The sequence below is a fragment of the Pristiophorus japonicus genome, unplaced genomic scaffold (genome assembly GCF_044704955.1).
Source record: "Pristiophorus japonicus isolate sPriJap1 unplaced genomic scaffold, sPriJap1.hap1 HAP1_SCAFFOLD_47, whole genome shotgun sequence".
NCBI classification, from domain to species: domain Eukaryota; kingdom Metazoa; phylum Chordata; class Chondrichthyes; family Pristiophoridae; genus Pristiophorus; species Pristiophorus japonicus.
Genome location: NW_027254374.1, coordinates 1,725,823 through 1,742,367, shown reverse-complemented (window position 1 = coordinate 1,742,367; position 16,545 = coordinate 1,725,823).

Here is a 16,545-nt window from a genome sequence, read left to right as displayed (position 1 = left end):
TCTAAGGATAAGGAGTAAGCCATTTAGGTCCGAGATGCGGAGGAACTTCTTCACCCAGAGAGTGGTGAACCTGTGGAATTCTCCACCACAGAAAGTTGTTGAGGCCAATTCACTAAATATATTCAAAAAGGAGTTAGATGAGGTCCTTACTACTCGGGGGATCAAGGGGTATGGCGAGAAAGCAGGAATGGGGTACTGAAGTTGAATGTTCAGCCATGAACTCATTGAATGGCTGTGCAGGCTAGAAGGGCCGAATGGCCTACTCCTGCACCTATTTTCTATGTTTCTATGTTTCTATGTTTGTATGCCTGCTATGAACCTAATTTGGACACCAACATCCGCTGAACCAGAGTCATGAAGATAGGTGAAGCATGACAAGGACGGATGGAGGGGGCACACAGATGGACGTTTGTTCTTACTGATATCTATTTGTTCTTCTGCTGATAAAAGGGGAACTGAATGTTTAAACAACTACCTCAGTGTCTCACCTACCTTATTGCGGAATGTGTCTATTTTTCTGTTGTAACCTTGATGAAACACGCAGTTGTAGTTTGCGATTTTAAATGTGGGGCACTCTTTGCCAGTCGGGGAGTTTCTGGGGTTATGGGTTGCTGAAGCTGAGAACAGATCTCAGACATCGCCACGTCTACAAATACATATATTAAACTTGCGTATTTTCCCACTTAAAGCAGACGGTTGTCTCGAGTCTTCTTCTTTGACATAGATTTGTACTCCAACATTTTTAGCATCGTCGGCAGGATTTTGTGGCACGGTTGGAACCTGGTGGAGGGGTCACAACAAGAGTGTGTGACTTTTAAATACCACTCACAAATTCGGTGACCTGGAAGTCGATGATCAGATCGGGCACAGATCTGAATCAAGTGAGTTCTGCGGAGCGGGTAAGACACAATTTTAATAATCGGTACTTTACAGTAATACGTTTTAAAGTAGGAATTATAAGTTGGTGACAATGTTGTTGCTCCAAAGGACCGATTAGTATTTGTCAGGAAGCAGTTAGAAGAACCGAGATCTTGGGTAGGATTAAAGTCGTGTGAAGGGGCCAGTGCGGTGAGACCGCCCATAGCCAGCTCACAGAATGGCGTTGGGGAAATAATTCGACGATGGTGAGGAAGGCACCGTTACTAAATTCTACGCAGGCGACCGGAAGGGCTTAATCGACAAGATGCTTAAGGACGGATGGGGTCACGAGAAGGATCCCACTCGCAAAATACGACAACTATTGACTGTCGCAACCCCCTCGACGTGCTCAGCCAATAAGGCAACTTCTGTGGGACTACATTGGTTGATGATAACGAGGTGGGGGTGGGGGGGTGGGGATGTGGGGGGAATGGTTGTGATGGGAATAATCGAAAGTTCACTTCTGTGGAGACAGAAGTACAGACAGTGTTTGTAAATAATTTTAAAATAAGGCGGTAAACAGAGCGCTTTATTAGAAAATGGTCCAGTGAGGGGGAAATAGAATGGTTAAAATGGACTGATGATAAGCTAGAATTAAAAGTATGTACGCGCTCGCAATGGTAAATAGTACAATTATACGCTGGAAATGCAGAGAACGAAGTAAATATATTGTGTACCGACAAGGTAGGAAGTTGAGTCGATACAAAACGTAGAGAGTCAAGCGATAGAAAGCATTTACCCCAGAATATCCATAACTGCAGTCGGGGAGGGCCCTGGAGAATAGTCCCGTGCGACCCAATCCATAACTATTGCTCCACCAAAAGGAAAGGGACCACAAACAGTCTGGTATGGAGATCGGAGGGAAAAATGCTGTATGAGAATGTATACCCTGAAGTTCTGTCTATAATAGTAAATATAACCAATTTAGGACTGCAAGAAAAGTGTGACCCGAAAGTAAGGGCGCTATAAACCCGTTTGTTGCATGAGATATTGGAAGACTATCGGGATGGCTCAGAGGCATCTAGGTTTCCAGACCCTTTCAAGACAAGCCATACACGGAGGCATAAACGGGCTTTGGTCAATGATATCCTGACAGGAGTATTCACGGGAACATCATTTGTTAACGCCCAAGGTATGCAATATCTGGAGGCACAAACAGAGCGGGTCATAGACACAGTCAGGTTTCTGCTACAGAAAGGGGTAGGAAACACCGAGGACCTTGCTAGCGAAAGAGATAGGACAGCTGGGAGCTTAGTTAAAGGGATTATTGTCCTGGAGGACCAGCCTGCCACCATTAATCACCGGATTAACCTAGAATTTAAAAAAGAAAAGGATGAGTTTCAGCCAGACATCTGCCACTCTTACGGTGGATGGATGATCGGGCAGGTCAGAAAAGACCTGGAACAAATACACTGGGGCAAAGACCCGGAATGGATCAATAGCAACCATCTGTTCCGCCTGGCAGAGCATCCGGTGCAACTGGACGCATGGACGATGAAAGGAGTGACAAGAGTCTTTCCATCGACAGGCAGATGCAACGATTCCCATGCTTCCCTGGTGGGGATGGTCCTCATGCTTCCAGTAATGGTAAAGGGGGAGTATGGACATTATCGCCAGTTTGAGGTGGAGAAACTGGGTCTAATCCGGGTTGAGAACTAGATGCGATATTACTGATGGATCAATATGCGATCAAACGGAACGGTACCACGAGTGGGGTCTCATTATCAGGTTGCCGCAGGATAGGAAGCCTAACGATATGTCCACAACCAGTGGACTGGGGGAGGAACGAAAAGTGCGGATTTAACTGGACGAAGGGATATGTTTTGGAAATAAGCCCATCACAGTATGAACCAACTCACTCAGCCTCCTGTGGAAAAGGTGAACACTGTGTGGTAACCAACCAATTAACTGGTGGCTATGGCATTTATCACTGTAACATCCTGAACCCCAGCTTCTGCTTCACCGCGAGTCTACCAGTAACGATTGGACGAGCGTGAATGAAATATATCCATGCTCGACAAACTATTACACTGAACTTGACTGATGAAATTAAGCAAGCTTTATACCAATACGACAGTAAGCTGGCTGCCCAATACGTCACCTGCCTGCGGACTGATGTATATCAAAGACCTCACTCTGGCAAGCATAAAACGATACCACATTATTGAAAAGAAGCTACGTATAGTGGAAAAAAAGATATTGCAAAAATGCCTTCAATATACACCTTCGTATGAGAAGGCGTGGAACTGGGGACTGAATGTTAATATACACTATTGGGTATGAATAATCTCACACAAATTAGTGGCTGCAGAATTAGTTTTGTCATTGAGATACTTGTTTCTCTGTTGGACTTCTTATAAACTCCGTAGGGTAAAGAAGCGAACGCTGACTACTTTATTGGAGGTAAAGACATTATTGATTACAGTAAGCTAATTCAGAAACGTCTGGATCTCAGTTCTCCCCAACCTCGCGGCTGATCACGACGGCAGGTGCGGGGAAAATGAGAAGCAGAGTGACAAAGGTGATCAATTGGGCTGGCCAAGGATCAAAAGGAGGGAAATTGTAGGGGAATTCTTTTGGTAATTGCTGCTATGAACCGAATTTGGACTCCAATATCCGCTGACCCTCTGTCATGAAGATAGCGGAAGCAAGACAAGGGACGGATGGAGAGGGAACACAGCTGCTCGTTTGTTCTCACTGATATCTGCTTGTTTTTCTGCGGATAAAGGGCAACTGAATGTTGAAACAATGACCTCAGGGTCTCATATACGTTGTTGTGAAATGTGTCTATTCTTCCGTTGTAACCTTGATAACAAATGCAGTTTTAGTTTGCGACCTTAAATATGGGGCACTCTGGGCCAGTCGCGGTGTTTCTGGCGTGATGGGTTGCGGTACCTGAGCAAAGATCTCGAATGTTACCACGTCTACAAATACGTATATTAAACTTGTGTGTTTTCCCAAATAAAGCAGACGAGTGACTCGAGTCTTGTTCTTTGAAATAGATTTTTATCCCAACACGAGTGCATTGATATCTTCCAGCTATCGGCAGCTTTCTTCTTCAATATCAATGGCAATGAAACAGGCCCTTCCGCCCCAGCAGTCCATACTGTCATGCATGAACCAATTCAGCCACCTCTCAAATTCCTCATCTAAATCTATCAGCATAACCGTCTCTTGCCTTCTCCCTCATATGGGTGTCTAGCCTTCCCTTAAATGCATTTATGCTATTTGCTCCAACCACTCTCTGTTGTAGCGAGTTCCACGTCCCCACCAATATTTTGGTAAGAAAGTTTTGTTTGAGTTCCTTGTTGGATTTCTGGTTGACTGTCTTACATTAATCGCGTCTACTTATGCTGCTCCACATAAGTGGAAACATTCTCTCTGTATCTGTTCTATCGAAATCTTTCAAATTTTAAGGTCCTCAATTCGGTCACCCTACAACCTTCTTTTTTCAAAGGAAAGGATAACCAGGATAACTTCCATGATTCTCAAAGCTATACCTCTCGAAATAAAGCCACACACATGGTTTCCTTTTCTTGACGTTGTTAACCTGTATGGCAACTTTTACTGATTTGAATAATTGTACTCCGTGTTCACTTTGTTTGTCTACCACACACAGGATCGCATCCTCAAAATAATAAGAGATCTCCCTCTTCTTCCTACAATATATAACACCTCACATTAATCTGCGTTGAACTTCGTTTTCCAATTGTAACCCCAATCTGTAAGTTTCGTAATGTCCTCCTGCAATTTCTTGCATTCGTCCTCTGTATTCACTAAACACATCACCGCCCCCGCAATACAAAGTTTAGCCATGCACAAAGTTAGAAATTGTAAATTGAGGTGAGTTTATAATGGGGAATGAAAGAAATGGCAGACCAATTGAATCAATTCTTCGGTTCCGTCTTCACGAAGGAACATACAAATAACATTACGAAAGTACTAGGGGACAGTGGGTACAGTGAGAAGGAGGAACTGAAGGATATCCTTATTAAGCACGAAATTGTGTTGGGAAATGGATGGGATTGAAGTCTGATAATTCCCCGAGACCTGATAATCTGCATCCCAGAGTACACAAGGAAGTGGCCCTAGAAATAGTGGATGCATTGGTGATCATTTTCCAACAGTCCATCGACTGTGGACTGGATGGTCGCAAATATAACACCACATTTTTAAAAAGCATGGAGAGAGAAAACGGCTAATGATAGACCGGTTAGCCTGACATCAGTAGTAGGCAAAATGATGGAATCAATCATTAAGGATGAAATAGCAGCGCATTAGGAAAGCAGTGACAGGATCGGACCAAGTCAGTATGGATTTATTAAAAAAAAATCGTTCTTGACGAATCTTCCTGAATTTTCTGAGGATGTAGCAAGCAGAGTTGACCAGGGAGAAACAGTAGATGTGGTGCATTTGGACTTTAAAAAGGCTTTTGACAAGGTACCGCACAAGAGATTGGTGTGCAACATCAAAACACATGGTACTGGGGGTAAGATACTGACGTGGATAGCGAACTGGTTGGCAGACAGGAAGCAGAGAGTCGTGATAAACGGGTCCTTTTCACAATGGCAGGCAGTGACGAGTGGAGTGCCACAGGGCTCAGTGCCGGAACCCCAGCTCTTTACAATGTACATTAACGATTTAGATTAAAGAATAGAGAGTAATATCTAAATTCTACTGATGACCCTAAACTGGCTGGCGGTGTGAGCTATGAGGAGGACGCTAAGAGGGAGCAGGGTGACTTGAATAGGTTAGGTGAGGGGGCAAATACAAGGCAGATGCAGTATAATGTGTATAAATGTGAGGTTATCCATTTTGGGGGCAAAAAAATGAAGGTTGAATATTATCTGAATGGCGGCAAATTAGGAGTAGGGGAGGTGCAACGAGACCTGGATGTCATGGTTCATCAGTCACTGAAAGTGGGCACACAGGTACAGTAGGCGATAAAGAAGGCAAGTGGTATGTTGGCCTTCATAGCTAGGAGATTTGAACATAGAAGTAGGGAGGTCTGAATGCAGATGTAGAGGTCCTTCGTCAGGGTTCACCTGGAATATTGTGTTCAGTTTTGTTCATCTAGTCTGAGGAAGGACGTTTTGCTCTTGAGGGAGTGGAGCGAAGGTTGCCCAGACTTATTCCAGAGTTTGCTGGGCTTTCATATGAGGAGAGACTGGATCAACAAGAACTTTATTCACTAGAGTTTAGAAGGATGAGAGGGGATCTCATCGAAACGTAGATGATTCTGACGGAACTGGGCAGGATAGATGCAGGATGAATGTTCCCGATGTTGGAGAAGTCCAGAACAAGGGGACATAGCTTTAGGATAAGGGGTTGACCATTTAGGACTGAGATGAGGAGAAACTCCTTCAATCAGCGAGTTGTTAACCTGTGGAATGCCCTGGTGCAGAGAGTTGTTGATGCCAGTTCACTGCATATATTCAAGAGGGAGTTGGATATGGCCCTTACGGTTAAAGGGATGAAGGGGCATGGAGAGAAAGCGGGAAACGGATACTGAAGGAATGATCCGCCATGATCTTATTGAATGGCGTTGAAGGCTCGAAGGGTCGAATGCACTAATCCTGCACCTATTTTCTATGTTTCTATGTTTCTATGTTCTAAATCATTAATGTAAATTATGAACTACAATAGTCCCAGCACTGATTCCCGTGGAACACCACTATTTACCTTCTGCCAATATGAGTAGTTATATTTGACTTGCTTGGTCCAGATAAGTTCGTGATGAATGTTGGCCAGCAGGATGTTTTAGGTGGGGGATCATGTGGTGGTCAGACGTTGAATGACAAGTGGCGCTGCTTTGACAATCGCTTGCCGGAGATCGTCATTGCCTGGCACTTATGTCATGCGAGTTTAATAATCTGCTGGATGTGGATATTTGTGGCATACACTAACATATGCAGAGTAGTTGCTGATAGGATAGTGAATGATTGATAAATGCAGTCTGTATGTAGAGAGAGTCGTGAAGGTAAATTTTAACAGCCAGCAGAGAATGTTTAAGAGAGGGAAGATAGATTATGAAAGTAAACGAGCACGACACATAACAATTGTAAAAACAGATAGTTTGAGTTTCTACAGATACGTTGAATGGAAAAGTGTTGCGAACGAAATGTGTGTCCCCTGGAGGATGAGACTGAGGCATTAATAATGACGAACCGGGAAATGGCAAAGCCGTTGAACACATATTTTGTGTCGGTCAAAGGCCGAAGTTCGAAGGTAGAAGGCTCGAAAAACATCCTAATAGTGGAAAAACAAGGGGTGATAATGAGAGAGGAACGTAATGCATTATTGGATTAAAGACGGTCGAGTTTACTGGACCTGACTGCTTTCATCCTTGGGTCTTAAGAGAAGTTGCTTTATTGATAGTGAATGCATTGGTTGTTATTTACGAAAATGACCGGGATTCTCGAGCGCTCACAGCGGCTTGGAAAACAGCAAATGTAATATCACTATTTATAAAAATGAGGCAGGTAAAAAGCAGGAAACTATCGACCAGTTAACCTAAAATCACTCGTTGCGAAAATGCTGGACTCCATTATTAAGTAAGAAGTAGCGGGACATGTAGAAAAACATGATTCAATCAAGCAGAATCAGCTTTGGTTTATGAAAATGAATAAATGATTTACAAATTTGCTGGAGTACTTTGAGGATGTAACGCGCAGGTGGATTAGGGGAAGAAGTAGATTTGATGTATTTGGACCTCTAGATGGCTTTCAATAAGTTTCACGTCAGTTATTACTGCACAAAGTACAACCTCACGGGGTTGGATTAAAAATATCGGCTAACTATCAGAAAACCGAGAGTCTGGATGAATGGATCATTTTCCGGTTAACAAACAATGACTAGTGGGTTGCGGCAGGTGTCAACTACTTACAGTCGAGATTAATGTCTTGGTTGAAGGGACCGGGTGTAATGTAGCCAAGTTTGCTAATGATACAAAGATGGGTGGGAAAGAAAATTGTGACGAGGATGCAAAGCATCTGCAACGGGATTTAAATAGGTTAATTGCGTGGGAAAAAAATTGGCAGATGGATTATAATGTGTTAAAATGTGAGGTTATCCACTTTGTTAGAAATAATAGAAAATCAATTTTTATTTTAAATGGAGAAACATTGCAAAGTGCTTCAGTACAATGAGACCGAGGGGTGCTTGTGCATGAAATACAAAAAGTTAGTATGCATTGGCAGCAAGTAATAAGGAAGGTCAATTTAATGCTGGCCATTTTTAAAAGGTGGATAGAGTATAAAAGCAGAGAACTCCAGCTGCAACTGTACAGGGTATTGGTGAGACCCCACCGGAGTATTGTTTGCAGTTTTGGTCTCCATATTTAAGGAAGAATTTACTTGAAGTGGAAACTGCTCACAGAAGATTCACTTGGTTGATACCGCAGTTGAGGGGGTTGACCGTTGAAGAAAGATTGGGCAGGTTGAGCCTATACACACTCGAGTTCAGAAGAATGAGATGTGATCATATTAAAACTTATGACAATAAGCGGGCTCGAAAAAGGGGAATGCATAGAAGATATGTCCACTCATTGGTGAAACTAAAGCTAGAGGAATCGTCTTAGAATAAGGGGTCGCACATTTTAAACTGAGATGAGGAGAATTTTCTTCTCTCAAAGCGTAGTAAATTTATGCAATTCTCTGCTCCAGGGAACAGAAGAGGCTGGGTCATTGAACAGATTTAAAGCCGAGATCGACAGTTTTTTGAGAGATAAACGAGTAAAGGGTTATCGGATGCGTGAAGAGGTGTGGAGTTGAGGCCAAGATCAAATCAGCCATGATCTTATTGAAAGGTGGAGCAGGCTTGAGGGGCCAAAAGACCTACTCGTGCTCCCATTTCTTATGTGCTTATGATGTAATTGATCGATAGTGCAGGATTTGAAGACGCCTGGATAATATCAGCTTTTAACATAAAAGTATGTTGAATGTAGCGATTAACAAAAAGGCAGGTTCGTTCAATTGATTAAAACGTGGTATTACTCATGCCACAGTCGTGGGTTTGAACCTCTTGTGGCCAATTGACGTTTGTTTGTGGGGCGTTTTCTATTTTCTTTTTGTTGTTTTTCATCAGCTTTAAACGTTTGGAAGGAAACTTACGTAAGTCATATAAATACTTCGAAATAATACTGCAAAAAGTTACTTCTGCCGAGAGCTCATAAACCTGACAACTTCGCCGTGTGTTTTTCTGGCCACAGCTATTACTTGACCTGTCGAGTTTTTTCCAGCATTTATTGAACAATTCCATATGCAGCATCTGCTCCACTATGCATTTTATTTTGGAGCCGTATCCCAGTTTGTATTATGAAAGAAATTTTTCCAAAATAAGTTGAAGTTTGGAAATTGAAAATCAGTATAATCCGAGGATTGGTGCTTCAGTGTTAGTATGCTTGCCGACTCTTAAATCTGTGCAGTACGCTCCCTCGTACAATAACATATTTCCTGTAATGTGTTGACCAGAACTGCATGCAGACTTTAGCTGTGTTCCAACTCTGGATTTTTGTAGCATTTCAAGCAAAACCGCCCTTTTCTTGTATTCCATGCCTCTCCTGTCAAACGTACGTATCCCGTATGCCTTCTTAGCCATGTGTCCATCTACCTTCATGGATCTGAGTACATGCATTCCAAGGACCCTATTTTCCTCTAAGTGTCCCAGTGCCGTCCACTGATTGTTTATTCCGTTGCCTTTTTGCCCTGCTCAAATATATTACCTCATACTTCTCCAGATTGAATTACATTTTCCACTGTTCTGCCCATCTGTTCAGTGCATTTATGCTGTCTACGGCTTTCCTCCTCATTATCTAATACAGGGCAGGATTTAGTATAATCTTAAAAAGTCTTAATCATACATCCTGCATTCAAGTCTAATCATTGCTATGTACCGCAAAAAGCAAGAGGCCGGAACTGAGCCCTCTGGAACCTCACTTGAAACACAATTCCAACCACGCCTGTGCATGATGGCATATTCCAAATGTAAGGAACGGGTGAATAAGGTGGAGGAGCTGAAAGCACAGATAGACACCTTGAAATATGATGATACTTTAACGATTACAGAAACATGGCATAAAGAGGGGCAGGGTAGGCATCTCTATATTCCTGGTTACAAGATTTTCAAACAAGATAAGGATGGGCATAAAAATGAAGGGATGACAATTTTTGTGAAATAAACATTTATAGCTGTGAGAAGGGTTCATAAGTTAGAAGGATTTTCAAAAGAAGCTAAATCGGTTCAACATAAGAACAAAAAGGGACAAACGCATTACAGGGATTGAACTGCAGGCCCCTAAACAATCCGAGGCAGTTAGAAGAAGAAATCTGTTGGAAAATATCTGAAAAATGCACACATATTAGGGAGCAATCGTGGGTGATATCAATTATTTTAATATTAACTGTGATATAAGTAGTAAAAATGCATTGACGTCACAGAATAGCTCAATTGCATTCAGGATAACTTTTTGTTAGCCAAATAATAGCAAGCCAAAAAAGGGATGTTGCGGTTTTGTACTTCGTTTTAATAATTAAGCTGGGCAGATGGAAAGCATATCGGTGGGAGCATCACTGCAGTGCACCCGCGAAGCTGAGAACTTCGTGGATAGCATGTTTCTTGATGTGGTCACCTCGCAGCTTAAACGTGTGCAGGGTGAGAATGAATGTGCGGCCGCCAGACTGAAGAGAAGGAACAGCCAGGTAATTCAGGATTGAACTGAGTTTTTCTTACTCTCCACCCAGCTTTCTGTTCTGAGTACTGGTGTGGGGGTGGGTGGGTGAATCGTTCTTCGGGGAATGCAGCCAGAGCCATGTCCACGGCACCACTGCCGGCTCAGCTGCCCAGGAGGTAGGAAGACGAGTGGGAGCAATATTGTTAAAAGATTCAATAGTTAGCCGTGCAGAGACGCCGCAGACATCACTCCAGAATAATATGTTGCTTCCATGGTATCAGGGTCAAGGATATAACTGAGCGGTTGCAGGGGATGCTGGGCGGATATGGTGAACAGCCAGAGGACTTGATACATTATGATACCAATGTCACAGGTCGCAAGTGGGATGAGGCACTGCATGTTGATTTGGGGGAGCGAGAAGGGGGATTAAAAAGCATGAGGTGCAGCATTTTTTTTGTGGTGGAGGAGAAGCGAGAGATCATGGCGAAGATGCTGCGAATTTATGTGACGGAGAAGCGGCCAGATATTTTGGCGGAGGAGCACTGACAGATCGTGGTGGATGTGCAGCGAATACTTTTTTTGAAGAGGAACGGAAAGAGATCGTGGTGGAGATAAGGTCAGAGATCGCGGTGGAAATGGAGCGAATGATTGTGGCGGAGGAGTGGTGAGAGTTCGTGGGAGAGGTGCGACATATGAAGGTACGAGGCACAGAATAGGCGACGGCCCAGGGGCAGCACGGGCTATCCAACACTGCGAAATGTGTGTGCACTAGGTCCATGCAGCAGAGCAGTTCTCCAGTGATCCAGCTTAACCCATGCCACGAGATAAACTTCAAGCTCTGTCAAATCCCTATGGTGGCTTATGTGCAAAGGTCACCACACGTATAAAACTTCCACTCGCAGGCATCTTCCACCCCTTCAATTTGTGAACTGGACTGAATTATCGGGTCCTTCATTGAAACAACTGTAAACACATGCTGAAACAAGTCACTCTTGTTCGAAAGATCGTCTAAGTTGATGATAAAAAGTTAGTAATTTCGGCTTATGCCCGGTGCCACGTGTCAGCGAGGAGAATGATATTAGAGCATTTACTATAACGTGACGGAAAGAAGAGCAGGTACGATAGGTCAACATTCCTGGTTAAATGTTTGTCAGGCAGGTGAGAGGGGGGTTAAAACCGAGGGAAGTGGGGAGGTCGCAGTATTGATTAAGTAAACAATTGCAGCTGTGAGGTGAGATAATGTGTTCGAAGGGTCTTCAATTCAGGCTATATGAGATAAATTGAAGAATCTAAAATGGGCTGGGAGTGTAGTAGAGATGCCCAGAGGTAGATCGACGAGCAAATATATAGGCAAATGTCTAAGAAGTGCAACAATTGGAGGGAATTTAAAGTAGGCGATTTCAACTACGCTAATATTAACGAGGATAGAATTGGTGTGAAAAGTATAGCGGGTGCAGAATTCCTGAAAGTGATTTAGGAGATCATTTTTAGCCAATATGTAGCAAGTCCAACATGATAGGGGGCGGTTCTGGGCTTAGATTGCGCGAATGATGCTGAGCAGGTCGAAGGTGCATCAATCGTGAGCATTTTGGTGCTTGTGATCATAACTCAGTTAGATATCGTGTAGTTATGAAATTGACAAAGTTACATCAGGAATATAAAATCTCAAGTTGGGAAAAGTCAGTTTTGGCAAACAGAGATCGGATTTCGCCAAAGTGCACTGGAAATAGCTACTTGAAGGCAAAAACTGTGTTAGAGCATTGGGAGGCATTCAAAGAGCAGATCCTCAGGGTTCAGGACAAATATGCTCCTTAAAGGCAAAGGGTGAGACTAACAAATCTAAAGCCCCTTGATATCAAGGTGCTTGCAGCGCAGAATAAAGAAAATAGGGGTACATATGCCAAAGCTTGGGTTCAATAGTTCACAAAATCTAGAGGAGTAAAGAAAGTGCAATGTTGAAATTTAAAAAGAAATTGGGAAAGCAAAGAGAGATAATGAAAAGATATTGACAATTAAATCAAGGAAAATGCAAGATTGACAAATACATTCAGAGGAAAGGATATCAAAATAAAGTGTAGGGATCATTAGAGACGATAAAGGTAATCTGTGTGTGGAGGCAGAATATGTGTGTATGCTTTTAATGAATACTGTGCAACTGTGTTCTGAAAAGTGAGGGGCGATGCAGACGTTGCAATCGGTGAGAAGTGTGAAATATTAACTGAATTAATCATAGTGAGAAAGGTAATATTGAGGGATGTAATAGCTTTGAAGGTGGAAAGCTCCACAGGGCCGAGAGAAGGACAAGAGCAAATAGTACAAAGTCTGATCATTATAATACTCTCTGGGTACAGGTGTCATGCCAACGGACTGGAGGACTGCTCATGCCGAACATTTGTTTAACAATGGATAGATGAACAATTAAAGACCAGTCAGCCTTACCTCGGTTGTGGGAACATTATCTGTAAAAATTCTGAGGAACAGGATAAATATTCATTCAGAAAGATACAGATTAATCAAGGACAATCAGCATGGATTTGTTAAGGGAAAATCGTGTCTGCGTAAATAGATTTCATTTTCTGAGGAGGTAACAAGTGCATTTTTTGTCGTGCATGTTGATTTTCGCAAGGCTTATGACAAGGTCCCATATGACAGACTGCTCACGAAAGTAGAAGCCCATGGGATCCAAGGCAAAGTGGCAACGCTGATTCCAAAATTGTCCCGGAGGCAGGAAGCAAAGTCCAAAACGTGTTTTTGGAACTGGAAAGCTGTTCGAGGGAGGATCCGCAGGACTCCGTAGGAGGATCCTTTTTCTTTGTGGTATGTATCAATGATTTAATTTGAATGAAGGGCATAGGATTGAAACGTTTGCAGATGATACAAAAATTGGCTGTGTGGTAGATAATGAAAAAAAGCTTTGTTGAATGCAGGAAGATGTGAATTAAGTGGTCAGCTGGGAAGAATCGTGGCTTATGGAAACCAATATGTAGAAACGTGACGTAATAAATTTGAGGACGGCGAACCAGGCAAAGGGTCGCACGTTAGATGGCAGGACACTGAGAAGTGTAGTGGAACAAAGGGAACAAATCCGTGAATGTTGCAGGACAGGCACACAATATCGTGCAGAAGGCATCCGGAATGCTTTCCTTAATTTGCCGAGGCATAGAATACAAGAGGGATGATATGTTAGAGGGATAATCAAATGTGTCATATGGGTCAAATTGATCAATAAAAAAGGGGCGATCACACTGCTGCGTGTGCATTATAGACCGCAAAACTATGGGAGGGAGATGGCAGATAAAATATGTCGGCAAATTGCCGTGGGACACAAACCATAGGATAGTAATAGTCGGGGATTTTAACTATCCAAATATTGGGACACATATAGTGTAAAGGGGAGAGAGTGTAGAATTCTTAAAATGTATTCAAGATAGATTATTTCACTCAGTATGTAACAAGTCCAAGAGGAGATGTGGCGGTTTTGGATTTTCTTTTGGGACATGAAACTGGGCAGGTTGAAGGGGTATCAGTGGGAGAACAATTGGCTGCTAGTGACCATAATTCAGTCAGATTCAAGGTAGCTGTTGCTAAGGAAAATTATGGTCTGGAATAAAAGTCCCAAATTGGGAAAAAGCTAATTCTGCCAAGTTGAGGAGTGTTTTGGCCACAGTGGACAGGAACAGCTACTTGTAGGTAAATTATTTTCGGAACAGTGGGAGGCCTTCAAGGAGGAGATCAGGAAGGTTAAGGCCAAGCATGTACGCTTAAAGTAAAAAGCTGTGAAAAATAAGTCGAGATGCGCTTGGACGTCTCGGGACTTACAGGCGAGGATTAAGAAAAAAAAAAGTAAGCTTTTTCAGATACCAACGGCTAAATATTAATGAATCTTTGGAGGAATATAGAAAGTTAAGAGATTATATTAAAAATGATATTAGGAATTCTGAGAGAGAGCATGAAAAATTGTTTGCTTGTAAAATTAAGGAAAACCCAAAGATGTTCTTCAAATATATTAAGAGTAAGATGGTAACTAAAGAAAGTATAGGAACTCTTCGCGACCATGGGGAAAATCTTTGTGTGGAGGTGCAAGATTTTGCTGAGGTTCTTAATTAATAATTTGCATCTGTTTTCAAAAAGAAAGGGGCAGTGCAGATACTGCCATCGAGGAGGTGTGTGATATTCTGGATGAAATAAACATAGAGAGAGAGGAAGCATTCTGTTTTTTTCGCAGGTTTGAAAGTAGATAAGTCCCCAGGCCCGGACCACGTCTATCCTACTTCAACTCATCCTATTCGCAACCTTGTACTACTTTCACACTCATGTGCTTAGTTTGCTCCCTCTTTACAGCATATGTGTTAGTCACCTCAACTCGTGATCGTGTTAGCACCATCCACATTCTGATCAATCTTTGGTGAAGAAATTACTCTTGAATTAATCGGTGTCTGTCTTTCATTGATGACATGTAATTCTGAACTCCTGCACAATAGCAAATATTTTCTCCACGTCGACGCTATCATATCACTTCATAATATTAAAGACAATATCTGCCTTGACTTTTGCAGAGAAAAGCTCTCCAGTCTGTTCAGTTTTTCACGGTAAGTAAATCCTTCCAGTTCTGTCCGAACTGCTTCCTGTTGTGCTGTGAGATTCAATGATTCTACGATTTAGTTTTCACATCGACTGGGAGATACAAGAGGGCAAGCATGTCGACCAATTGTCTTTATTTTTCAAACGACGATTTGATTATTAAAATAATTGCAAAATGTAGATGTGATAGCTGAGTGGTTAAGGCATTGGAATTGAAATCCAATTGGGGTTTCCCGCGTTGGTTCCAAACCCTGCTTGCAGCGATTCCCTGACGAGATGACTGAAACCGAGACTCAACCGAATTCCCTGAACTGCCTTTTGTTAAAATGATTGATGCAAACTTATTATTCGAATTGGAAACACTAATAATTTACTAGAATCAATAAGTGATTGTTTTTTTGTTCGAAACTTTTGCAAAGAGCATTGAGAAATATACACAGAAAACAGCATTAAAAAGTGCATTTTTTAAAGAGCGCTGCAATGTTTGGCAGGAAACCACATTCAGCTGATGAGCTGAACAAGTTTAGGCAGTACTCAAACCTACAATCTTCAGATAATATCAGTGTTTGAATCGAAGTAAGACTCTTTCTCCATTAAGCCACGCTGCTCCTGCAGTACACACCAGACTAATATTGAGAATGAGCGATGATTCACGGGAATTTTATTTATTTCAGTTCCATACTGAGAACGCAAACCAATCAGCGGCAGTGGGCCATTAACTGATTGAAATACGATAAGTCCCAAATTCTCGAAGATAAGCGAATTGTTCATTAAATGCTGGAAACAATCTCTCTTTCCACCAGCTCTTATCAGAACTAAGATTTTGCAACATTGCTTCAATATTTTGCAGGGCCCATGTGAGTTTCGTTCCTAAATGTTAAAGCTTCTCTAGAATAACAAAGCTAAATACTCGCAACACCGCCCTCCCCCACGCAAAAATAAAATGTCCCGTACGGTGCTGGAACCCGCGGCCTTCACGTTAACAGCACCATGCATGAACCATCTGAATTAACCGGCCGTACTATCGTGAACTTTTAGCGGATGATCTAAAAGAATAAACCGAGCATTTCTGCAGCGTCGTTCACCTCAGGACTTCCCAAAGCGGTTCACAGCCAGCTAAGTAGTTTTACAGTGTGGTCACTTTTCTGAGGTAGGAAATGCAAAAGAAGATTTGCAACAGCAAGAACCAACGATGTTATAGTGAACAGATGTGGGTTGAAGGATGTACATTGGCTCCATGACACCGGAGTGAACTCTCCTGCTCTCCTTTCGAATAGTGGGCGTGGGATCTTTTAAGTCCAGTTCGGAGGGCAGACAGGGTCTCGGTTTAAGATCTCAACCGAAAGTCAGCAACTCCGAAAGTGCTGTGCTGCATC